The sequence below is a fragment of the Ambystoma mexicanum genome, chromosome 2p (genome assembly GCF_040938575.1).
Source record: "Ambystoma mexicanum isolate Mex_15411 chromosome 2p, UKY_AmexF1_1, whole genome shotgun sequence".
Lineage (NCBI taxonomy): Eukaryota > Metazoa > Chordata > Amphibia > Caudata > Ambystomatidae > Ambystoma > Ambystoma mexicanum.
The window spans coordinates 1011401845-1011427392 of NC_090923.1; the positions used below are offsets into that span (position 1 = coordinate 1011401845).

The 25548-nt window shown below is 45.1% G+C and overlaps 2 protein-coding genes across 7 annotated transcripts in view; one reads left to right on the forward strand and one right to left on the reverse strand.

The window, feature by feature from the left end:
- Positions 1–25548, reverse strand: part of NTPCR (nucleoside-triphosphatase, cancer-related) — a 164851-nt gene that overhangs the window by 34363 nt on the left and 104940 nt on the right. The window contains exon 1 of one of the 6 annotated variants that reach the window (XM_069644846.1): positions 10076–10224. The exons of 2 other annotated variants lie outside the window; for them this stretch is intronic. The gene's annotated coding sequence lies outside the window, so the exon portion shown is untranslated. Of the gene's footprint in view, positions 1–10075; positions 10225–25548 lie in introns of those variants that run through there. 3 more of the 6 variants (XM_069644844.1, XM_069644847.1, XM_069644845.1) reach the window with 3 other exon arrangements.
- Positions 10309–25548, forward strand: part of ZNRD2 (zinc ribbon domain containing 2) — an 86230-nt gene continuing 70990 nt past the window's right edge. The window contains exon 1 of the mRNA XM_069644848.1: positions 10309–10416. The gene's annotated coding sequence lies outside the window, so the exon portion shown is untranslated. The remainder of the gene's footprint in view (positions 10417–25548) is intronic.

Here is a 25548-nt window from a genome sequence, read left to right on the forward strand (position 1 = left end):
TTAACCCCTTAACTGCCAATGGTTCTCCCCCTCACCCCGTGCCAAGCCCTTTTTTGGTGGTTTCCGTTTGTTGCCATTCAATCCCTTATAACTTTGTTACATGTGATATCCCGGCCAAATTCGGCCCCTTTTCTTCCCACAGGTAGGCGATGCAGTATGGGGTTGAGAGAAATAACAAAAAAGGAGCACATTGAGTTTTTTTCAGAAAATGCCAATAAAATGATGTACTTGAAAGAAGCCTGTGGTTTTTTCCTTGCGAGAGCTAGGAACAAATGGTTTGTTGTGCTGAATTCGCCATTTTCCAGGCTTTCAAAAACAGGTTGAGTGGAAACAAAACAAAAAAAATACATGTTTATAAGGGTCCCATCAATTTTGTGAGAGGTGGGCAATTGCGTGGACAGAATGGAAGAGGAGGGTAGGATGCTGAATGGGAAGACAGAAAGGCATACATTTCTGAAAAGTAGACAAAATTCCAAGTTTAGGAAAGGGCGATTTTCGCAGGTCAGGCAACATCTATGTAAGGAACATTTGGAAAAAAATGACAGAAAAAAAAGGTATGCGCTGGACATGGTTGGACCTGTAAGGTAATGCTTCTGTGAATATTGAGAAAAGCAATGCCCCACTACATTCCCGACTCTTCCAGTTAGGAAATCCCAAATTATTTGTATTGTTACACAAAACAAGCATTACTAGAAGCCAAAAACAGCCATGGTACACAGGGTTTTTATGCTGACGGCCTAAACAGACATAATTAGCTTGTGCAAATAAGGAAAATAAATGTGAGGAATGGCAAGCACAACATTTTTGAAAGAGCACCGGCAGACCTTTTGAAGGGTAGGTGACTTGTGCAGGTTACAAAAACATACATTGCCTAAATCAGCAACTAAAGGTAGGTCACATTTGGGAAATGAAAGGGTTGTGTAACAAAGTGCAGTAGCAAATGTATGAAAAGCAAGTGAAAACAAATGTCCTACCTTCCCACAGGTGTCCCAATGAAAACAGTACCTCATGTGTGGGTGCACCTACCTGGGCGCAAAAGGAAAAGGCTAAACCACTGGTAACCCAATGTTTCGAGAGAGAAGACACGTGGTAACCCAAAGAGGTCCGACTTGCGTGAATCGCCTTAGAATGCATTAGCCAAAAGCCTGGCAAAGTCTGAAATTTAGGGGGAGGCGCACAATTTTCAGACATTTCCCACCTGGACACTACTGAAACATACTGCCAACCACACATGTCCTACATTCCCACAGGTGTCCGAATGAAAACAGGACCTCATGTGTGGGTGCACCTGCTTGGGTGAAAAAGAAAAAGTGTTGACCATCCCCATGTCCAACGGAAGTCCAAAGGAGACCCGGAAGGGTCCCCATCTGTCCCCCGAGGGAAATTCTGTAATGCTGCCTAGTCAGTTCCAGGATGGTGGTGGATCCCCGGCCTTGGACGACTACCATGTGGGTCCACCATCCATCCCCAAGTGCAGCATCACTCCCAGGGAGCCCCGGCAGGGTCCCCAACCTTTACCGCAGGGAGTAGCTGTAACAGCTCCAGGATAGTTGGGGGTAATGCTCCTGGTCTTGGGCAGTTGTCTCCCATATGGGGCGACCATCTCCAAGTGCAGTGGCTGTCCCAGGGAGCACCGGCAGGGTCCTCATCCCTGAGGAAGTGGGACCCTGCCAGAGCTTCCTGGAACCGCTGCTGGGCTGCGGGACGGTCAACCCACATGGCATACAGTCACCAAAGGCCAGGGATATCACCCCCGACCATCCTGCTGCTCTGGCTGGCCACTGTTACAGCTTTCCCCCCAGAGGAAGAATGGGGACCCTGCCGGGGCTCACCGGAACTGTTGCTGGACTTGGGGACAGTCGACACACATGGGGGCCAGGTGCCCAAGGCCAGGGACAACACCCTGACCATCCTGGAGTGTTGGCTGGCTGCGTTACAGAATTTCCCTTGGAGAAGGGATGGGGACCCTGCCGAGGGCTTCCTGGGACAGCCGCTGCACTTGGGGATGATTGCTCCATATAGGAGACAGTTGCCCAAGGCCAGGGACATTACCACCCCACCCCTCTCCCCCCCCACCCCCCCCAACTATCCTGGAGCTATGATTGCCCTGCGTTACAGCTTCTCCCTCTGGGAAAAGTCGGGGAACCTGTCGGGGCTCCTTGGGCCTGCCGCTGTGCTTTGGATGGTCGACCCACTACAAAGACAGCCGCCCAATGCTGGGGACATCACCTCTGACCATCTTGGAGCTCTGGCTGGCCTGTGTTACAACTTTGCCCCGGCAGTGTGCCAATACCTCCACGGAGGGAAAAGCTGTATCGCAGCCCAGCCCAAACTCCAGGACGGCTGGAGGTGATGTCCCTGTGTTTCGGCATCTGTCTCCCATTCAGATCCACCATCTTCAAGTACAGCGGCAGCCGCAGGGGGCCCAGTAAGGTCCCTTCATGGAGCAAAATTGTACAATGTAGGACAGTCCAGAGCTCCGGGATGGTCAGGGGTGCTGTCCCTGGCCTTGGGTGGCTGTCTCCCATGTGGGTCGACCGTCCCCAAGTCCAGCGGTAGTTGCGGGGAGCCCCGGCAGGGTCTCAATTCCTCCCCGGAGGCAAAATCTTTAACGCAGCACAGCCAGAAGTGCAGCCTGGGCTGGCGGACAGTCAACCCACATAGGAGACAGCCGCTCCCAGAGAAACACCAACATTGTGCTGGCATGGGGGGCAATTTGTGGCCTGACCCTGCATTTGTGTCGCAGCCCATCAAAATACCTCCCCAGACTGCCCAATCCTGCAGAATCAAAAAATTACTTGCATAACACTGCAGCTCCTTGTGTTAAAAAAAAAAAAAAAAAAAAAAAAACCTGTAAACAAAACAAAAAACATTCATTACCCATGTTCAGCTCAGCAAAAACAAATCATAACGATCACGTTCCGATCATTGGCCCCCCACTCAAGCCATCCCTGGTGGTCTAGTGACCCTCACACCCCAGTATAAACACATTTGCCCCTTCTTAGGGGCATATTTCTATTGCGAATATTAGGGACCATAACACCAGTTAACAGTATAATTATAGGATTATGGATTTTGGTCAACCCCAACAAACTGGATGAAAATACCCTGCCCCCTCTAATTCTTTTTAAAAATGTTTATACCACCAAAGGTACATGGTGGGTTCGAGTCAGGCCATATTGGATTGTGTAAAGGGTGGGGAGGTGGGTGGTGGAGGGGTGATTTACCCAACAATCTGACATTAAAAAGAAAATTGTGTGCAAAACATTTGGAAAAAAAATGCAACTACTTTAGGTTCAATTTAAACACAGATCCATAATTATGCCAATGTCTAAGATATCTTACACTTGGGTCCAATTAAATGGTTATGATAAATCTTGAATATGATAAATATGTAAAAACCATGACCAGATAACTTGAGTAATATAATAAATGAAAATAAGTCCTACTTTAACAATATAAATACTTTAATGGAATATAAATGACTGAAAATATGAAACGGCCAAAGAAAAGAATTCCATATTGAGTACAAACATGAACGAACTGAATGACAGCATAAAAAAGGAGAGAACTGTGACCATGTTTCTAGGTGGACACATGGAAATGGCGCTGCGAGAGCATGGGGGGCCTGTACCTTCCGAAAAATAATAGCCAGTACATAAAGGTATTCCCAAGGCGTCTACCATATCCACTTTATCCTTTGCCAGGTACCAGTCTATAATTCAAGACCTGGTAGAGTTTTGAAGAATGAACAACTCTGCATTAGAAGGTCACAAGGTCTGTGGATATAGTCTTCGATCCCACTACAAGTATATTTGAATACACAGTCTGCAGGATGGACTGTGAAAAAGAAAAGCTTGAGGGTACGCAATGAAGTTGGCAGATGACGAGGTTCATGGTTGGCAGAGTTATTGTGCAGCTGCCTGCAGGAGGCACCATGGTGGGGTCAGGCAGCTACCATGACAGTGCTGCTTGACTTTAAGTTGGCAGCTGACAATTTATAACCGATACAAATCACTAGATCTGAAGATGGCGAGTTACTCAGAAGAGCCAATCAATCACTTTGTCACCTACACACAAGGACTTGGGCACATTAACACCCTTCCTTTTCTTCCTTTTTCAGTTTCAAATGGGGCACGACTATACAGGGAGGCTTGGGTAGAAGGCCTAGTATGGGAGTTTGGAAACAAGTGTTGCAGTAAAGAGTGGAGTAAAAGAGGAAGAAGGAAGGCGAGTAACACTTAAAGAGGTGGATTTGAGAGGAAGGTGAAAATGCGTCAAAAGAAGGGAAAGGGGAGAGCAGCGTGAAGAGGGGGAAAACTATCAAGGGGGAAAAGGGGAGAGATGGAAGGTGAGACACAAAAGAAAGGAGGAAATTACTTAGAGAACAGTTTGAAAGGTACAGACAAAAATCGGTATAGGAAGATGAGGGCCACAGATGGAGGAACATTTTGAGAGCGGTACAGAGGAAGAAAAGGGAGGTGGAGGAAGGAAGAATTACAGAAGGTGGACCGTTAGAATAAGGTAAATACTGTGGAAGAAGGCTGGTGCCCGTTAAGAAGTATGCAAAAGAAGTATGCAAGCTGGCACCTGGTTGTACATCTTAACATAATAACTAGCCCATCAAAAGTAGAAAGGGGTAGTGGAAAGGCAAGGAGGAGTGCAGTACCCTGGGTAAACCAACTTGGCCATGGTCTAACTCTCAACACCAAGGTGAATGGTGCCTTTCTTCAGTTTCTGGCCCTACTGATGCATCACATCTGTTTCTGGCCCCTGGAAGGGCCTATCTTTGTCTTTATGACATCAAAAATAAGAGAACCAACCCACCAGTACCCACGCGCACCTCCACTACCATTAATCCTAAACTCCTAGATCCTAGTATGGGTAATCAAGTGGTTGGGACGACAAATCGTCCTCAACCACTTGATTACCCATACTACAAACAGAGGAGACCCAACCACCCCAATCCCAGAACTGCCAAAGATAACACGATAAATCCAACACTATCAGGAGCCCTTATTAATGCTAGGTCCCTTATAGCACACAATACCGAAATAGCAGATATACTGTCTTTGGACAATTTAGATATCCTTGCTGTCACTGAAACCTGGCTCCATGATGCAGCTGGCCCTGCCCTCTCGACTGCCATACCAGATAACTTCAATATCCTAAGAGTCGACCGACCCAACACTAGAGGAGGTGGCCTGGCCATCATAACCAAAACACATCTAGCTGCCAGACTCACCCCACACCCAGCTTTCACATCGTGCGAACTTCTCTCAGCTAAAATACCTATCTCAAACAACAGCACACTAACAATACTTCTTGTGTACAGACCACCAGGCCCACTAGGCAACTTTGAGGAAGACCTATCTAGCCTCCTCACTGACAGCATTAAAGACTCCACTCAGCTCCTTCTACTAGGCGACTTTAACCTAGGCTTTAATGACGCTGAAGACAAACAAGCACAAGCAATCCAATCTATTCTAGCCAATCACGACATTACCCAAAATGTCCTAGCTCCTACACATACAAAAGGCCGCACGCTAGACTGGATAGCCAACCACAACTGCAACATCACCATCTCCAGTATCCTACCTCAAATATGGACCGACCATCATCTTATATGCTTCACAGCCAACATCGAACCTCCCAAACCCAATAAGAATAAAATAACACCCCCCATGCCAACAAGAAGTAAAAAAGAAATCACAGCTGAAAAACTACTTCCACTTCTCCTACCAACTCTCATAGCTAGTCCTAATGATTCCAACCCTACTGAGTTAGTTGAATCATTTAACAACGCCATGACCAAAGCTCTAGACTTGATTGCCCCTACCAAACTTCATAAAAGTAAACGTGAAACTCACCTTAACTCTTGGTTCACCCCCCATCTCAAACAAATGCGTATCCAAAAACGCAAACTCCAAGCTATTTGGAGGCATACTCCCTCTGCCGACAATAAAACCACACTTGCTAACTTTGCCAAAAAATACAAAAAGGAAATTATTCAAACGAAAAAAGACTCATTCAATCATAGAATCAGTAAAGCCAATTCTAACTCCAAAGAGCTCTTCACTATTCTTCGTGAATTGGAAAACCCTATTGCCCCCACAGACAATGTCCCCAAGGACAAATCCTGGTGCACTAGCATCCAAAATGCTCTAGCAAATAAAATCATAACCCTTCAATCTAAAATTGCTGAGGAAAAAAGCCTCCTTGAGCCCTCACGGTACTCACACCACCCCATTGAAGGAGTTACCCAGCACACCCTCCCAAAACAACGGTAAACCCTTCAGGTTTACCAATATCTCTATATTGGAAACTGAAAAGGTCATTCTGTCCCTTAAACCGTCAAATTGCCAAGGCGACAGTTGCCCTGCGCAAATCATTAAGGATGCAGCTAGAGATCTAGCACCCTTCATCTCGAAACTTATCAATGCCTCCTTCAACACGAGCACTGTTCCTACCAACCTTAAAGGATCCTGGGTTCTCCCCCTCCTCAAAAAACAGACACTTGACCCAGCTATCCCCACTAACTACAGGCCTATTACTACAGTCCCATTTCTCCTTAAAATCATTGACAGAGTAGCCTACCTCCAAATCCAAAACCATTTGGAAACGCACCAACTGTTAGGTACACAGCAATCTGGCTTCAGACCACTGCACAGTACCGAAACAGCCCTCATTGACCTCAAAACACAAATCGACGAGCTGAAGGATAAAGGTAATACAGCTATGCTCCTCCTCCTTGACCTGTCAGCGGCCTTTGACCTAGTGGATCACGCAGTATTATGCAACCATCTAGCGTCTGCCGCTCACTTCTCAAGTGAAGCTATAGCATGGGTACAATCCTTCCTAGCCAACCGTTCGATGAGAGTGTTCTCCCCTGTAGCAGCAGCGGACCCAATCCAGATCACTTGTGGTGTCCCACAAGGCTCATGTGTCTCCCCGACTATGTATAATATCTTTACTAAGCCTCTCTTCGACAAACTTGACAAATTAGGGGCAACCTACACGAATTATGCGGACGATACGCAGATTCTCATACCTCTATTAGGCAACTTTGTCAAAGATACAGCTCTAGTAAACAAAATCTACCTCCTCATTCAGGCATGGATGGCCTCCCACGGCCACTGCCTAAATGACGACAAAACTGAGATATTAATACTGGGTTCCGACTCCAACCTAAAAAAACTGAGCCCCAACTATCGTAATTTCAACATAGATGGCAACACAATCAAGGTGGCCACTGAGGTAAAAACCCTGGGCTTTTACCTCGATTCCACTCTATCCCTCAAAAAACAAGTTAACACCCTGGCATCCTCTACAGCGTACACCTGCAAATTAATCAGGACCTGTAGACTTACCTCTCTAAAACCAACTGCATCATGCTTGCCAATGCATTAGTCATGTCCAAACTGGACTATTGCAATGCCCTCTATGCAGGTGCCAACAAATCCATCATAAATAAAATGCAAATCCTTCAAAACAACGCTCTTAGAGCAGCCCTTGACATACCCCGCAAAGCACATATCTCACCCGTTAGGAAAGACCACCACTGGCTCAAAATTAGCGACAGAGTCCTGCTCAAGACACTATCGCTTACCCATAAAGGGCTCAACAACACTGCTCCCCCCTAAATCTCAGCCAGACTGACTAGAAAATCATCCAGGCACCATACTAGGGCTACTAACCACTACCTGCTCGAAACCCCTAGATTCAGACGCTCCAAAGCGGGCGTAGCAAGCTTCCCTGTCAAAGCTGCCCAGGCCTGGAACGCACTGCCCATTGCACTGAGAGCCAACTTACCCTACTCCAACTTTAGATGCAAGGTAAAAAACTGGCTCTGGACAAACGACAACTAACTCTCGTGGCACCCAATGACCACGATACCGTTGTCTAAAATGATTCTGTTCTCTTACCTATACCTGTACACTCCCTCAAAACTATAATATGCTAGTTTTTTTTTTCTTCCACACGGCGTGTATTGATATGTTCTTACTGCACTGTTATGTTGTTTCTCGCCTATACTCTGTATGTAACCCAAGCTTAAGTAACCTTGTACCTGCTGCGCCCGGCTACCCCTGGGTTTTGTGCGCATTATCAAATAAACAATACAATACAATACAATACAAGCCCAGGAGGGCCAGCGCACCTTCAAGTCCAGGACAGACAAATTGTCTTTCTGGCCAGGAGAGCAAACAAATCTTCATGCCTAATAGCACCAATGCTTTGTATATCCTAGGAGGGTCAACCCATGCTCATAAACAGCACTAGAGGGGGACTAACTGAACCATTCACACTTGGCCATACAACTCTAGTTGAGTAATATTAGACTATGGAAAGTGGCCATGGGAATAAAGTCCTCTAGAAGAAAGGGGGCCTCCTCACGGCGTTAGGCATGTCAGTAGAAGGAATGTTATGGGTGTGGAATGCGAACAGAGGACACTAGAAGAGAATGCAAGGCAAGTAATACAGTTTTAGAGAAATGGCCCTTGTTTGCCCCTTAGTGGCCAAGTCCTGCATAATAATGGGAAGTAGCCCACTCACACAGAGAAGGCTAGTTCCCATTAGAGAAATGGCCCTTTTTGCTCCCCTAGCGGACAGGTCCTGCATAATAATGGGAACTAGCCTGTTCAGTGTGGGTTGATACTAGTTCCCATACGAGAAACAAACCATCGGTTGTTAGGGCCATTTCTCAGATGGGAAATAGCTGCTTCAGTGTGAGTGGGCTAGTTCCAGGGCTTTAAGCGGGCCAGGGCCTGCCGGGGCTCGTCCCCGGCAGTCTCTGAAATTTCGTTTTGAGGCGGGGCCCTGCTGGGGCCCTCTAATCTCCCCTGCCAGCCCTGGCCACTACACGAAAAGTATTTTTTTCTGAATCCTGAAGCTCTCGCTCGTTTGCGAAAGCTTCAGGCTTCAGAAAAAAAATGCCTTTCAGCCATAATGGTGGCGCCGCACCTGCAAGGCATCCCTTTAAGCAGGAGATGCACGTGGGCCGGAGCCACCATTATGGAGAAAACGTGAGCTTGCTGGAAGCAGAGGCCTTGCTTTCTAAATCCTGAAGCTCTTGCGGATTCAGTCTTCAAGAAAACAGACTCCGCTTCCAGCGGCCTCACCCTTTCAGCCTTAATAGTGACGCTGCCCCTAACCAGCTGGCGAGGGGCAGCGCCACCATTAATGCTAAATAGGCGAGGCGCTGTCCTCTGCCAGGTAAGCCTTTAGAAAAAAAATGCAGAGATCAGCACCCTCTCCCCCATGAGGAGAGGGTGCTAATCTCTACAAAAGGCTGCCTGGCAGGGTGCCAGTAGCCCATTGAGATGGGCTCGTCAGAGGGGCGTGGCCTAACAGGTCACCAGGACCCTGCCGTTATGCCACGCCCCCTTGAAGAGCCCTGGCTCATTTTGTAGTGCCACTTAAGGCACTGGCTAGTTCCCATTAGAGAAATTGCCCTTTTTTGCCCCTAGCTGCAAAGTCCTGCATAATAATGGGAAGTAGCCCACTCATACAGAAAAGGCATTTTAGAAAGTATCGTAAACATTTAAACAAACAAAAGCTATTGGGGCACATAAGGACTTTAAATGTGTGATTGATAATGAAAGCAATATAACGCTTCTCTTTAGCCATCTCTGCCACACAAAACAAAGGAGCAAATGAACAACCTCGTCCCCCATGACGGAGAAAAAAATAACTGCAGCGGTATGCCGAAAATTCGTACCCAAACGCGTCTGTCTGCATAAAACCTATCCCCATCTGCTGCACATAACAAATCCTCCAACTCCCCTCTCCAGCGGGCAGGATAACTAACTATTCGCTGTACTGTCCATTGATACAGTGGAAGTGCCGTTGGGAATGGAGGAACGAGGGTTGTACAACCCCAATCCATAACACATCTCCCCCGGGGAAATCGCCCACCTGCATGAGAAAACCCAAAAAAGAAATGAATCGCATGTAATTTAAGTAAATCTCACCCGATACACATTACAGACCTCCAAAATACACAAAAATACCCCTTTCTCAATATTGCTGCTCTCTATTAAAGTAACACCTAACATGAGTTGACTTTAAGACTTACCATAACTATACGAAATGTTCTTTGTAAAGGAATGATCTCAACCGCTCGTGCAAAAAAGATGACAAGCGAACGTTGAAACCCATGAAACGCAGAGCAGCCCAGCCAGTTGACGAAGTGAGGCGGAGCGTTGCGATGGTCCGTGAAACCCACGTGATGCAGAGCAGTCCACGTGACAAAGTGGAGGCGGAGCGTTGCGTTGGTCCGTGAAACCCACGTGATGCAGAGCAGCCCACGTGATGAAGTGGAGGCGGAGCGTTGGCATGGTATGGTCCGTTTCTCAGATAGGAACCAATACACTATCCTTTACGAAACGCTCTCTTTGTGATTCTAGGCAGTATCAGGTGAGTGCATGCAATTGAGCTCTTGTAGTGAATTTTACTATGCATTTCATTTAGCATCTGTTAACTTAGACTTTCTCACCCCTTTGTTATATTTTTAAGAGGAGCCCTTTTGCAACCTCTGCAAATGCACGTTGAAGCTGTAATTTGTTGTATTGTACTTATCACATGTTGAATTTAAACATTGTAAGTAGGTGACTTTCTAAACATCTGGTTGTGAAATTACACAGGGCAGCCTGTTGTTGTTAGTACCGTAGACACAGTAGCTGCCCCAAAGCTCATTTAAGGTACAGCTCAGGTCCTGGAATGCTCACAGACGTGCAGCTACTACACAGAACGTGGTCTGGTGTAAGTGACTACATATATAATAATCAGGCCCGTTTCTTGACCTCGGCGAAGTGGGCAGCAGCCCGGGGACGCAGTTGCCCCAGTTCCTGGAGTGCAACATTTCCCTGGGCGTAGGGTGGCCAACTTTACAGAATGGTTTTGCAGGACACTTTAGGCGTGGTAGAGCATTAGAAGAGGCCTGGTGTAATTTGTGCCCCCTGCTACTCTTACACTTTTTTTGGTAACATTAGTGGTAGATGACATTTAAACACATACCCAGCACACAAAAAAAACAGTAGGACATTGTACATGCAGGACACTCCTCTGTTAGAGCTCTGCCCAGTCCCTGTGGGACAACATATATGCAAACATCCACTTTTGCATATGCGTTGACAACATAAGTGACTTCACAGAAAAAGCATCACCAGTCTTTGCTACTTTCAGACAACAAGGGAAGTGACATTATAATATTTTGCCATGAGGTAATTGAGTGTCAAATAACTTTGTGGTGTGAAATGTACGAATGGCATTAATAATATTATTATTATTATTATTATTATTATATGGGTAGCATCTCTATAGCTATTAAAACCATGAGGGAGTATCTATTTTTTATAACTGCTTATAACATAATCGTATAATAATAGAAGCTATGAACTGATCACTTGCAGACACTTCCGATAAAACACTGTGAGATTAAATGATTTGGCCCAGATCACACACTTTGGTTAGGGAGTGAAATAAGACATTGAGATTAAATTATTTTTAATTAGTATCCATCAACAGAATGCTGTTTAAAAAAAAATATATATATATATTTAGAAAGGATATGTGCTTTTATGTGGCTGCACTGGCATTTTGGGGCACCCAGTCTAGACATTCTTTGCCGTGGCATGGCATTTTTTTTTAACTGGGATTCTATGACAAAGCGAGCATGATGAGTGTTATTATGTGTCTAGACTGGCATTTAGGGCAGCCAGTCAAGCCATTTCTTACTGTGGCGTGGCTTTTATCACTGGGTATCAAGGGTAAAGCAAACATAAGCATTATTACGCATCTAGATTTGCCTGCATTATGCAACCAGTTTGGATATGTTTTCTTGTTATGACAAGAAATTTTTAAGGGCAAAGCCAACAGGAGTGTTAGGCAGAGCCATGATGGGCATGTTTTCTTATAGTATCATTACTGGCTGTTATGTTCAGTTGATTTGTACCGCACCGCTACCACTCAGGGGCATTCTCCAGGCGCTTGCATGGATCTGCAAAAAAGTGTGGTTGGGGGTTAGTGGGGGAAAAGGGTGAGAGGATAGGTTCAAAACCTAGAGTAACTGGCGTCTGTGAGTGTTTTGGAAGTGGTCACTTGTGAGCGGCCTTGCACATTGTAACTGTATGGGTAAGATGTCATGCCTCGGGTGTGTGGCAGTGTTTTGTGTTGGTGTTAGTGTTGTGTGGTCATGATTGGTAGGTCGTGTGCATTGGTTAGATATTGTCCATAAGGGATTCCGAGTCACAGGTGGTCGTAGCTGTAAGGTAGTCTGGCATTTTGGTGTGTTGTTGCATTTTAGATGGTATTGGGCATGTGGGTGGTTCACACTGGATGTCGGCATAGTAATGGTTCTCTGTATGTTTATGAATGTAACATAACTGACGCCTCTACACAAGATCTTGGTGTAGAGGCATCAGTTATGTAGGAGGAGCAGGAAGGGAAGAGGGTTAGTAAAGTCGGTCAGTTCGTTGTGGTCTCTCTGGGGCGGCCCTTTGTATGCCACTTGACGGTATCTAGCCAGGTTCTTGTTTGAGATTCTTTGGCCCCTCTCGTCTCCTCTCTAGTTGTTTGTCTGCAGTGTTGTTGTTGCTGGTGTCCCTTCTAGGCTGTCATTGTCTGCTGAATAGCCAGAGCGGTTACTTTGGGCATGTTGTTCCAGGTGTTAGCAATTAGACGTGAGAACGCTGTTCCGACAAATTTCCTTTTTTGTCATGTTTTGCCTCTATTTGTAGGTCGTTGCTGGATCTTCGTTCCCTTCCTGGGCGATACCGGCTAATCTTGTCTTGGAGGATTTCTGCTCCTTGTCTGTGCAATGCTTTGTGGTCGATGCAGAGTGCTTTGAATTTGATGCACTTTTTTACTGGTAACCATTGTAGGGTTTTCAGCACTGGAGTGATGTGGTCTCTTCTGTTTAGTCATATTAGGATCCTGGCTGCTGTATTTTACACCCTTTGGGGTTTCTTGGTGAGTATCTGGGATCTGAGTAGTTGTAGGAGGAAGAAGAATTTTTGATGATTGCGTTGACTTGCGGTTCCTGTGATAGTCCATTGTCTATGAGTATTCCTAGGTTGTTTACTACATTGGTAGTCTCTGTTTGCGTTCCCACGCTGATTGGCCAGTCTAATTATGGGTTCCCTCCGTCGAACCCTCTGGGTGAGAGCATTATTTCCATTTTTACAGGGTTCAGCTTGAGGTTGTTTGTTGTCATCCAGTTGTATATGTCTGTGAGTCAGTTGTTGAGGGTTGTTATTTTGCTCCTGTTTTCACAATCAGTTGTGTTGTTGCGTAGTTGTAGGCAGTAAATCTGTAGGATGAAATGATTTTCATCAGTCGGCACATGTAGAGGGTAGAGGCTGGAACCCTGTGGGACTCCGTAGGATATATTTTTGGTGTTTGGGGTGTACGGAGATAGGGGGGTTCATTCGGTTTGTTAGGAATAAGGTAATCCACTTTAGTGGATTCCTGCGTGCTACATTCCATTAATCTTTTTATTAGTGTTTCATGGCTGATTGTGTCAAAAGCTGCTGAAGTGTCCAATAGAAGGAGGGCCGATTGGGTGTCATCTGCGTTTTATTTTCAAGTTGCCCCATATCGATAGAAGTGCTGATTCTGTTCCTCTCATCGATCTGAAGCCAACTTGTGATTGGTTGAGCATTCCGTTTGTTTCGATGTGTTTATGATGGATTTTGTAGATGTGGTTCTCCGGGATCTTCGCTGGGTAGAACAGGTTAGCTATCCGTCTGTAGTTGCTTGGGTCTTCTGCGCTTTCTGACCTTTTTTTTTATCTTATCAGTGGTTTGATGTATGCTGATTTGAAGGAGGACAGTACTATTCCTCTTTTGAGTGATAGATTCATTAGGTTCTGGAAGCGTGTTGATGGGGGTTCTGCGGTTGAGGATTCCTTTGAAGACGTCGGGGGGGGGGGCAGGGGTCCCTTGGAGATCCTGCAAGGTAGGTTACCTTGATCAGTGTGGTGAAAGCTTCCTCTGTGATTGGTTATAGGCAGATGATTTTAGCTTTAATCTGTGTTCCGTCTGGTCTCTGTGGTCCAGTGGTTGTATTTGCCATGACTAGGTTGATGGTCTCCTGTATTGTCTATTTTTGCTCTCAGGTGTTTGGTGATTTTGTCACAAACTGTTTGTGTACAGGTTTTGGAATTTTTGCTGGAAGAGTTTTTTTTAATCTCTGATTTTGAAATGTTCTTTCTGTGAATTGTTTGCCGATTCTTTTCTTGTGGCATAGTAGAGGTTTTTTTTGTTTGCTTTGAGGGCTGTTGCTTTGTACAGTTTGAGTTGTCTTTGGTATTCTATTTTGTCATGCCTGGTGTATTGTTCTATCCATTTTGTTTCCATTTTTCAGTTGTTTTTTGAGTTCTTCTGTGAACAATTTTGCTGCCAGTTTTCTTTTCTTTGGTCTTGTTTTCAATGTTTTAGCTCGTGCTAATTGGGCACGGCCCTTGGTGATACAACAGATGATAGGCTCAATAGTTGGATCTAAGTTTGTATCAATGGTATCTCTTTCCCCTCGCTTGTTGTGGTGGGTTGATAGCATGGCGGACTTGTCGGCTAGTTTTGTTGCAAAGTTGGAGTTGTAAGAAGATGGTCTGTAGATCAGGAGGAATACTATGTTGGATTGGTCGTTGAGTTCTATCTTGATTAGGAGGGATTCATAGTCTTCTGCGTTGGTTACAATGATTCGAGATGCTCAGGCATGTTTTTTTGTGTATAATTGCGATTCCGCCTCTTCTTCAGTTTTCTCCGTTGGCGTGTATTAATTTATAATTGTCGGGTATTGCTTCGTTCACGGTGGCTTTTATAGTTGTCTGATAGCCAGGTTTCTGTAAGGAAGAGCACGTCTGTGCCACCTTCGCTTAGGTCATTTATTTTTGTTTAGTGTTTTGCCATGGATCTAACATTGAAGAGGCTGCAGTGTAGTTTGCTTGATTTCCCTTTCGTGTTGTAGTTAGAATTGGTTGTTCTGACCTGTGTGGTGTTGGTTGGGTTTCCGTTCAAGGTGGGTTTTTCCCGGTTGAGTCTTTTGGGTGGGGTAGTTCTTTGTTGATCAGTCTCTTTGTCGAGTAGACCTATAAGGTTTATGGCGGGTTGGTTCATTCGGGGTGGTAAATAGGGTAGCTACCCCTCTGTTGTTCCAGTCTTGGTGATAAAGGGGGTGTAAAGTGTGATGGATTCCAATTTGGTCCTTGTTCTGGTTGGGTATTGTCCATGGTGGAGACCGGGTTGGGTTGGTTTGGTGTCCTGGTTGGGTCTGTATTTGTGATGCTTGTTGATTCTCGGTTAGTTGTTGCTGTACTGTTTCTGTTTACCATGTTGTCGTATGTGGACAGGTAGCAAGCATTGTAGTCTGTATTTGCTCAGTTATTTGTATGTCTCCTTGAGCCATCTCAGATGTTTGTCGAGTTTTTTGGGGTTGTAGGATCATGCTGGTCGGTGCCTTCCCGTGTGGTTTGGAATTTCTTATTATTTTTGTTGTCTTTTCTGGCTTCTTTGTCTTTCTTGTGGCGAGGCATGATGTGTGGGTTGTGTTCCTTAGTGGGTGTCCTCTTTCGATTGTTGTTTTTCCTGGTCTTTTGGGTTTAGTCTTTGCTGTTTGTGGTTTTTTGTTGCTTGTACTTGGTAAGTTGTTGTTCTGTTTGTTTATTGCTTTTTTCTTTTTTGGATTATGTGCGTTTAAAAAAAAATATATTTTTCTTTTTTATAATTTTATTTTAATCCTGGAGGTACGTTTGGTTATGGTGGTTGATTACTGGATTTTGCGCAAAGCAAACACGAATACTGTGAAATGCAATAAAAAGAAATAAAAAAAATAAGTTCACATCACGTGTGACATCTGCAGGAGGAACAGGGACACCTGAGTTAAGATTCTTGTCACTTCACACACCTGCCAGATTTCATAGGCTTTGTTATGATAAATTGGTCTGTCTTAACTCTTAGCTAAAATGTTCCACTGATATGAATATATACAAGTTTGTGCAGGTTCGACCAGTGGGGCTAAGGTTAGCTAAAATGTACTTCCTAACTTATCCATAAGTATGGTCTTAGTGTTGCCTACCCTGTAATGTAGATGCATTAATTTTTAGGAACTTATTGTCTCCGGAAAGAGCTGTAATCCATAAATGGATAGCTTTTATGAATCTAGAGAAATGTTTTTCCAGATGTCAGATTTCCACCTCCGTTTGCACCGCTAGCTGGGTATTGTCAGCTAAGCACATTGCCTCCGCATTCCTTGTCCCAGCCCTTACACAAGAAGGCAATCTGCCTTTCCAACAGCAGTTCCTGCAATTGTGCCACCCAAATCTTTTAAGCTCCACCCCTATGAGTGGAGGGCTCTTACCCATGACCCCCTGTCTTTTTTTTTTTTTTTTCTTTTTTTTTTTCTGCCCTCCACACTGTGATTCCTGGGGCGTTGCTGGGCCCGTGCCTTACTCTACTGGCCAGGGTGCCCCGAAGATACCAACAATGAACACTCCCTCTTTCAGAAAACGATACGAGGCTGCATTTTTTTTTTTTTTTTCTTTTTTTTTTTTTTTTTTATGAACCTGCATCCTAATCTGGACCATCTCAATCCATCTGCACACAATAACAATTGCCCTCCCGCTCTGGTTTGTAATTTAAGTCGGTTATAACTTCAGTGCAACCCAATGCACAGTATACTCGGAAGGAAGCACACAAAGTATGCGATTGACCAAATAAGTAACCAACCGTGTGTGTCGGTAAAAGAACATTTAGTGTTGTATAACACCATGGTTACTAAAAGGCATTTTGAATGCAGAGGCTATTTTCTAATAACATTTGATCTGATGAAGAGTATTGAAGTAAAGTTTGTCTGAACTACTATCCCCGCCAGTCTTTACACATAGTGTATTATTGGCAATTCATGAATTGTAGCCAAATGCTTAACTATGTCCACTGCTCTTCATTTTGCACACAGTCGGGCGCCGTCGCCCTCTCCCCCCCCCCCCCCACTGTCACACTCTTCACTGGCCCCATTCACCTATCGCATGCTTTCTGGCCCGTCCCTTTGTCGCATGCTCTTGCCCCTGTCTCGCATTCTTGGCCCTTCCCCGCCCCTGTTGGGTGCTCTTGCCCGACTCGCTTTGTTGCGCTCTCTCTCTCTTGCTCTGTGTTCCACCACACACACACACCATTTTATTGCATTTCCGATGTATGCATTATACATTTTTACTAAATAAAATGCAAATACTAGAGAATTTGGCAACCAGCCACTACCACATTCACCCCACCCTCAAAGTTCTGCAAGCCTGATAAATATGCACTTTTACATCCTTGGTACTGGTCCACAAAGCACTGCATGGAAATGCACTGCTACCTATTTTCAACTCACAATTATGAAATGTTAAAAAAAATCTACTTGCCCCCCTCCAAATCCTTTATACACACGATTTTTGCTGTTCATGGCACACACGCGTGTTCCGTTTAGTCTTTTGAATGAGCACATCAGGACTTGATTCTGTGAAAAACCAGAGGGTGTTTCACTGTCCAGACCCCGGGGATCCCTTGCTCTAGTGGCCAGGGCACAGACATCGCCTTTGGATCCAGACCCTGGGGGTGGACAAGTGCTGGAGGATCACCTGGGTGAGGGGTGCTCGGGTAGTGGGTGAGACACCCAATGGAGAGATGCGGTATCCCCCCCCCTTTCCATTACCCCTAGCCAATCCTATTTTATGGGATATTCCAACTTCCCAATCCCCACCCCCCCACCTCCTTTCCTACACAAACACTGAGCCGAGGAAGAGGTTCTCTAAGGCTGAAGGGATTACCACCCGTGCAATACATTGGACATGTCCCTCTAACGAGATCAGGCAGGGTCAGGCACTTAACTTTAATGTTAATGTTAAAGGATATTTGTGCTGTTGGCAGCCTCAGCCCGGTGGGTCCGTTGGCTGGGTTTAGGATGTTTTACGATCGTTAATCGTCATGTGCTGTTGTGCAAGTCAATGTGCGGTGTGTTTTGTTGTTGGAGTGTTATGAAGTTTGTGCGATTTTGCTGCGTTTAAGGCTTGTGGTTGTGTTTGGTTAGAGTTTGAGAGGTGTATGCAGAGGGATGAAATTGTTAGTGGATTGGTTAGTTGGCGTAATTCACTATTCAATGTAAGAGTGGCACACGCTAACATTCACAATCCTGTCTAGATGCGACGCATGCTAACGAAGACTTTCAGCTGAGTGTGGGACATGCTAACCTTCACAATTCTAACTAGATGTGACGCAGGCTAACATTCACAATTCTATCTAGATGTGACGCAAGCTAATCTTACAATTCTATCTAGATGTGACACAGGCTAACATTTACAATCCTATCCAAATGCGACGCAAGCTAAGGTTGAGAAATTCCATCTAAGTGTGGCACTTGATAACATCCGCTAGTGTGTTAGTGCGTTGTGCCATGCAACATTTACAGGGCCTCCAACAATGGATTTAGGATGATGGTCACAAATCTCTAAGTATGCATGTTGTAATTTTATGGCAGTCTACATTATGGAGAGGTATGGTAGAGTGGCGAGGGCTTTCTGGAGTAGAGTAATTGCTCTACGCCCCACCCATGCCACACTCACAGTTTCTGTTGGTGTCTATTGGCTGCTGGCTTCCTTGGCTTCCCCTGTGGACACCTGCTGACACTTCTTGGATCCGCCTCTTTTGGAGCCGGCCTTTGCCTTGAGGCCCTTAGCCGCAGGGGCTGCTGGGCAGAGGGCTGCCCTGGGAGGAACTTTTAAGGCCAGAGAATCAGCCAATCACGAGGGGGTTGGGAGGTGGGCTTTGGGACGGGGGACCAGGAGAGGGAGCTGGGGCTGCTAGGCAGCACGCGCGGGCCTAGGGGCTACCAAAAGAAGGCCCAAGATTTAAGAGAGGCCAGGGGCTCCAGGGGACTCACCTGCTGACCGGGGGACATACACCTAATACCTATTAACTCTCCCCACATGGTTAACAGGTGGAACACTGAGGCACACTTTGAGCAAGGCGGTGCACGAGAAGGAGCAGTCCCTCCAGCGCTATTGTTACCAGCCACCCTTGCAGTTGAATGGCAGAGTTGGGGAGGCGCACAAGCGGCAGTGTTAACAGCCTGACTCCTTCATCAAAGGCAGGAAAGACAGAAAGCATCTTAACACAACCAGTGAGTTGAATGAAGCAAAGAAAGCCCCTGTCTGTGTTTAATTGAAATGCCTGCGACAGTATCTGAGAATTACGCGAGCATAGATAAGCCGCTGGAGAAAGTGAATCCATTGTTAAGAACTGTGAATACGAAATACAAAGTAGCAGTGTATCCGAGCCCAACTGAGGGAACCTGTGTGTGAAAGTAAAAGGAGGGTCTGAACCTGACCGAGGGAGACCCATTTGAAACCAAGACTTGGGTAACTAGTACATTTTCCAAAAGACATTGGAACTGAACTAAAATATGTGAAGTGGAATTAAAGAAAGAAAGGATGGTTGAAGTGGTCATGTGGAGGTAAACGCAAAAATCCTTCCTGTTTCAAAAGTCTTCGACAACAAAATCAAAATACGAAAGGAGGTTTGAACCTGACTGAGGGGAACCTATAGGGAACTGTGATCAAATACTATACCTAGAAACTGTTTTGCTGAAATTGTGTAGAAGCTTGAAGGATGACCTGTACTTGGGTGAGAGGAACCCGAAAGGTTAAACTCGTGAAATTGTGACTCAGACTTGAAGGTCCAAGAAGGCTCTGGAGGGCAGAGCCAGCCGCCTAACTGTGTTCGCAAGCCAAAGTGTGTTCCTCAAGTGTTCCACATAATCCTGTGCTGTACAACGTGGGGACGAGAATTAATACTAATCTAGCACTGACTTGACAGCAGATGCAGCCTCAATCAGGCTCAAGGAATCCTGTATGGAGGATCGAGAGAAGTCGGATAGTACATTACCAGCAGATATTTTGGAGCGAGACCTGATGGAACTATCTGTCTATTACGATGATGAGAAGCATTTAGAAAACAGCATTGATAATGGTACAGATGGAACCACCGAGCCTTATGTACCAAACCTGTGACTTCACGGAAACCAATCATCAAATCACCCACAGGATCCACCCATGAGGCCGCGCGTTATACCTTTTGGAAGAGAGGAGAGCTAGGGCCATCAAAAAACATCAAAATGATCAACATAAATTACCAGAAGAAAACCCTAGAAAAGTAAGTTTCAAATGAAATGAGACGGAAGATAATTCTAGAACTAACTCAAATACTAAAATTAATAGACAAGGATCAAAGTACAACAATCAGAGCGTGAAGTTCGCAAAGGTAAAGAATCAAGGTCACGCCAAAATAAGAAAAGATGAAGCGGCCATGGGTAATGTGCTTATTCTGGAACGTATTCGAAGTATAGAGGACAGGCTTATTCTAAATCGGAATAATATTCTCAAACTGTTCCATCATGTACCAAATCTGATGTCGATTTCCACATGGGACACAACCGTCGTTGAATTCCACTTTGAAGAAAAACTGGATTGTGTTAGTATCCATATTCCTTCAAATATCATGGGCAACCAAATTCTGGAAGCGGCACACGACATAAGATCCTTAGGTTTTGGAACAAACTAACTCGAAAAGGCAAAAAATACAACCATGAGAGTAGAGGATCAAACAACGAGAAGAAAGTTGGAATGGACTAATGATAAAGGAAAAAAGTCCTCCATAAGACAGGACAAACAACAACTCTTAGATATGAGGAGTGACCGATTTAAGGACAACTATAATAACTACAATAATGACGCTAAACCCTTAAAAATAAGTTTCAACACAACTATTGGGGTTAAAAGTACCTCTTGTGAAACAAGAAGGCGGCAAGAAATTACCAGTGAGAAATTACTCATGGGATTGGCTTGCGGAATATGTGGCCTCAGGGAATAAGAAGTAGCTCCCTGTAGACAGGGACAGGGCACCTACTCGATTACTATCATGGAACACTAGAGGCTTTAAACATCTTTTTAATAAGACAAGCCTGTACTGGGAAAGAACCGATATCTTCTGCTTGCAAGAGACGTGGCTGCGGGAGAAACATATGATTGATGGTTTCTCTGCATATTTCAATGCAGCGATGAAAGGAATTAGACACCCAAAATCTGGCTTGTTAACCATCATAAGAAATGGGCTGATTGGAAGGTGATAGAAAACCAGAACCCGAGCCCGTATATTCAACATCTAATGATTGCTCTAGGGATTGGAGCAGCGGTTACCCACAAGCGGTTACTACTAATAAACATCTATTGGAACCCAGCAGATCCAGAAACTGTAAACCTGGTTGACCAAGTACCGAAACTAATAGATAAGAAAAAACTACCTACCTACCCTAATTTAAGAGTAATGATATGTGGCGACCTGAACATTGACTGTTTGAAATATGAGTTTACCAATAATATTCCGCATCAAGATCTCTGTAAATCCAAGAAAGGGAGGACCTTTTCCTGGATGAAGGCTATAGAAGAAATAGAGTTCCACATGGTAAATGGGAACACTTCTGGAGACATGCCAGGTGCTGCAACTTGGAGACGGGGAAACTAATCAGCCACTTTAAATTACTGCTTCACTTCCCTCAATATCTTGGATGAAATCACCTAGTTGAAAGTGGTGAAGACGGATCTGAGTGACTATGACATTATTAAGATCAGTTGGAGCAAAACCCTAAAGGAAAATTATGGGGTAAACAAGGGAAGGATTGAAGTCGAGCCCGGACCAAATAGACTGAAGATTAGAACAAAGGACATACCAACGTTGACCAGTAATTTTGCCAGATATATTAAAGCTCAGCTACGAGGGGGGGACTATGCCCCGCTCCTCAGTAGTTAAATGGAGAAGAGATCGGCAACAAAGAAACCCTACTTTCACCGGAAACACAGCTACGACCCTCAAATAATGTCACAAAAAAGAGAGCTTAGAAAAGATCTAAAAGCAATGAGGGAACCTGCAAAGGTAATAAAAGCAGAAACTATAAGGAAGCGGAAACAATGATATCGAAACTGGTTGATATCCCACAAATCTACCCTCATCCAGAATGACTGGGAATGGATGCTGTATGGGCAAACTTCTGGTAAATGGGAAATAACCTGGGCTCGTCTCCGGAAGCGCTGCAATGTAATCCTATCTCGGAAGAAGTTTGGGTTCGCCACTATGGACAATTATTCAATGCCCCAGGTGCTCATAAACTGATATTGGAATAAACAGGTCGGTCATCTTGGAATCTGCAAGTCGAAAGAGATGAATTACTGGCACTTATAAAAAATGTGAGTAGTTCGCGAGCATCTGGACCAGACAGCCTGATAAACTATATGCTAAAGGCAGGCCTGGATCTTTGGTCAGATTTCTGTTCTATCATTTTCCAAAGCATATTGAAGGCTGCGAAAATCCTGTCTACTTGGAAATATGCCACGGTGGTTCAAATTTTTAAGAGGGGGGAGCGTTTTGGACCCACTCAACTATCGTCCAATTGCCCTGCTGGATGTTTTGCGGAAACTCTTTGCCTCAATGCTGCTGAAAAGGCAGAATAAATGGGCATTAAAAACGGGAAACTTTGACAAGAAACTGACTGACTTCGTCAAGTGAGTTGTATACAATGTATACTTGCTCCTAATCAACATCCTAAAAATCTGTGCATTAAAAACCGGAAGGCCATTATATCTAGCCTTTATAGACTTAAAACAGGCTTTTGATAGTGTGGATCGGAACCGCCTCTGGCAAAAATTAAGAAAGTGGCGGTGCCCAGAAGAGCTTCTGCAGCCCATGATAGCCTTACATGAAGATATAGGGATTCAAGTGAGGCTAAATAATGCAGAGCTCTAATCCTCAAAGATTCCGACAAGTAAAGGCCTGAAGCAAGGCTGTTCTTTGGCGCTGACTCTCTTTGGACTTTTTATCTCCGATATAAAAGAGGCTTTAGATATACCAACAACCTGCTGCTGGGCTGGATGATCTACGCAGATGATCTAGTGCTTCCATACTAGACGCCAATAGGCCTGCAAAGAAGCATGGAAAATGTACTGAAGTACACAGATCAAAATGGTCTAGAAATAAACATCGGGAAATCCAAAATTGTAGTGTTGCAGAACCTTGGAGGCAAGAAAAAGTCTGAGAGTCGTGTCCGTCACAAAATATCTAGGAGTGTTTTATAATGGCAAACACTGATGATAAACCATGGACCCTGGAGCTAAGGAAGGAAAAGAGAGAATCTGAGGGCAAAGGCTCAAATGATCCACAGGAGATACGGAAAATTCTCATTACTTCCTATTGTTCGATTTTATCAACCGAAGGTGATACCAGTGCTGACCTATGGGGCAGAAAGTGCCTCTTGGGAAATTTGGGAAATCCTTGAAGGTCTCTATTTGGAAAAAGATCATGGGTCTACCTAACTCTCTACCAATGGCAGCAATAAAGTGGGAGCTGGGTCTTCTTTCGATGCATTCAGGGGTAATGTGGAATTTGCTTACACTCTACAGGAAAATAATTATGGAAGACTGCCCAGCCCAATATGAAATTTTCAATAAAAAAACCTGGGTTCTCGCTAGATGAGGTACTGTGTGCCTGGATTGCAAACTGTAAACAAATATTGAATGATATTGACTCTAGTGAACTGCAGTTGAAGATAAACCCGGGAAAGATGAAACAAAAATTGTGGTGTGTTGTTACGCTCACCTGGCTCCCACAGGGGCGTCGATCTGAACTGGACAGCTGCGGTCTCCACCAATGTGACGCGTAGTGTCGAGATGACTGGACTGGCCCACCTAGCTTTGTTTGCTTGGCCCGTAGGAATATTCTTCTGCAAATGGAGAAAGGGAATTAACCACCCGTGGAGTTGAGCGTTAAACCCCCCCCCACTTCCGCTGTTCTCCCCCACTGATCACCTTTGATGTCCCCTCTTATAGTCTCACCTGATGGTTTCGAAAGATGAGCTCTCCATCCTGCATTGAGCGCAGGGGCCCGTAGATAACCAGTTGCTTCACTGGCACGAAGGAATTGGTGAGTTCCAGAACAATATTGACTCTGAGATTCCCGGCAAGACGCTGTAAGTATGTAGTTCGTAAGAGTTTAAATGTCTGACTTTCACTCTGTCCGATTCCTTGCAGGTTGCAGCTTGACCCTAGCGAAGAGTTCCTCGTGGCAACCAGTGATATTCAGGTAAGGATTTGTATTATCCAACACGGTTCGATAAAATAATGTCAATTTGTAACCTGTTGCTTTTTCCCTTATTCAGGCGCTGAGAGAAAGTATGAAGTCTCTGGGAATAATGCCTCCGGCGGTAAAATCAGGTAAGTCTATTGTGGTGAGGAGGTTTCCCCTTGTTTGTCCCTTTGTTTCACCTTGCTGTCCTTTTGTTTCCCCTTAGGGGCCGGGGTTCGGCGAGGATGCACTGGAAGCTGCGCCGACCCGTGAAGAGTAATAGTACCCCCCGTGGTAAAATCAGGTAAGTCTATGGGGGGTAACTAATATTGCCACTGTGTAGTCCCTTGGCTCGCCTTGCTGTTCTTGTCTTCCCCTTAGGTGCTGGAGTGCGGCGGGAACATGCAGAAGGACGCGGTGGAATGTGAAGATGCTGCGAAGGCCGGTGAGTTCAGCGCGGTGCTGCAGCAGGCGAGGTGACGCGCATAAAATAACTTCTTTCTTCCAGCTCGAAGGCACGATGGATTGGGAATTCGGGTAAGGATCAAAGGTATTGCTCTTGTTCTAACCTTTTCTCCTTCTTTCTCCCTTTTTCTAGGAGCTCCAGACTCGAGGCGGGCGTGGCAGAAGACTGGATGCAGACTTGCAGGCACGGTGAGCATTACGCTGCTGGATGCAGAATAACACGAAGCGCGTGCTGCTCTTCGGGCGTGGTTTAAATAGCCTCCAAAGTAGTCCCAGGTAAGTATTCCTCCCCAGCCCCACCCGAGTAAAAAATAGTCCCTAGGTAACGTAGTCCCTTCCAAGCCTCTTTTGGCTTGGAGCTCTTGCAGCATGGTCTGCATCAGGTAAGTTTGCAGCATGGTCTGCATCAGGTAAGTTTTAATCTATGAGCCTGGCGCCTATGGCTCCAGGACTGACTCTTCATATGAGCCTGGCGCCATAGACGCCAGGACTGCACCCAAATAGCCCCTAGCAGGGGTTGTTGGGCTTGCTTGGAATAACTTGATCCGTGCTTCCGGGGTTGCTGGACTTGGTCTGGGTCCATGGGGGAAGGCATCATGACATGTGTGGACTGGAACCAAACGGAAAGAAGAATGGTAGCTTCAAAATTAGGAAAGATGGCCAAAGTTAACAACAGGTGTCAGAATTTAATTCAAAGTATTTGACAAGATTTCCAAATTCAACACACCGAAATGTATTCCTTTCGTTTAGACTGAACATCCTGCACACCAAAGAAGTCATTGTTGCTAGAAGCCAAAAAGGGAATACTGGCCCACTTTGTAGATTTTGCAGAGAGAAAAAGGAAAGCTTGCAACATCTACTATTGGAAAGCACGACTTTAAGACCCCAGAGATCAAGATATTTGGGAGATTTGATTGAAAATTAAACATTACTGATAGAGTCG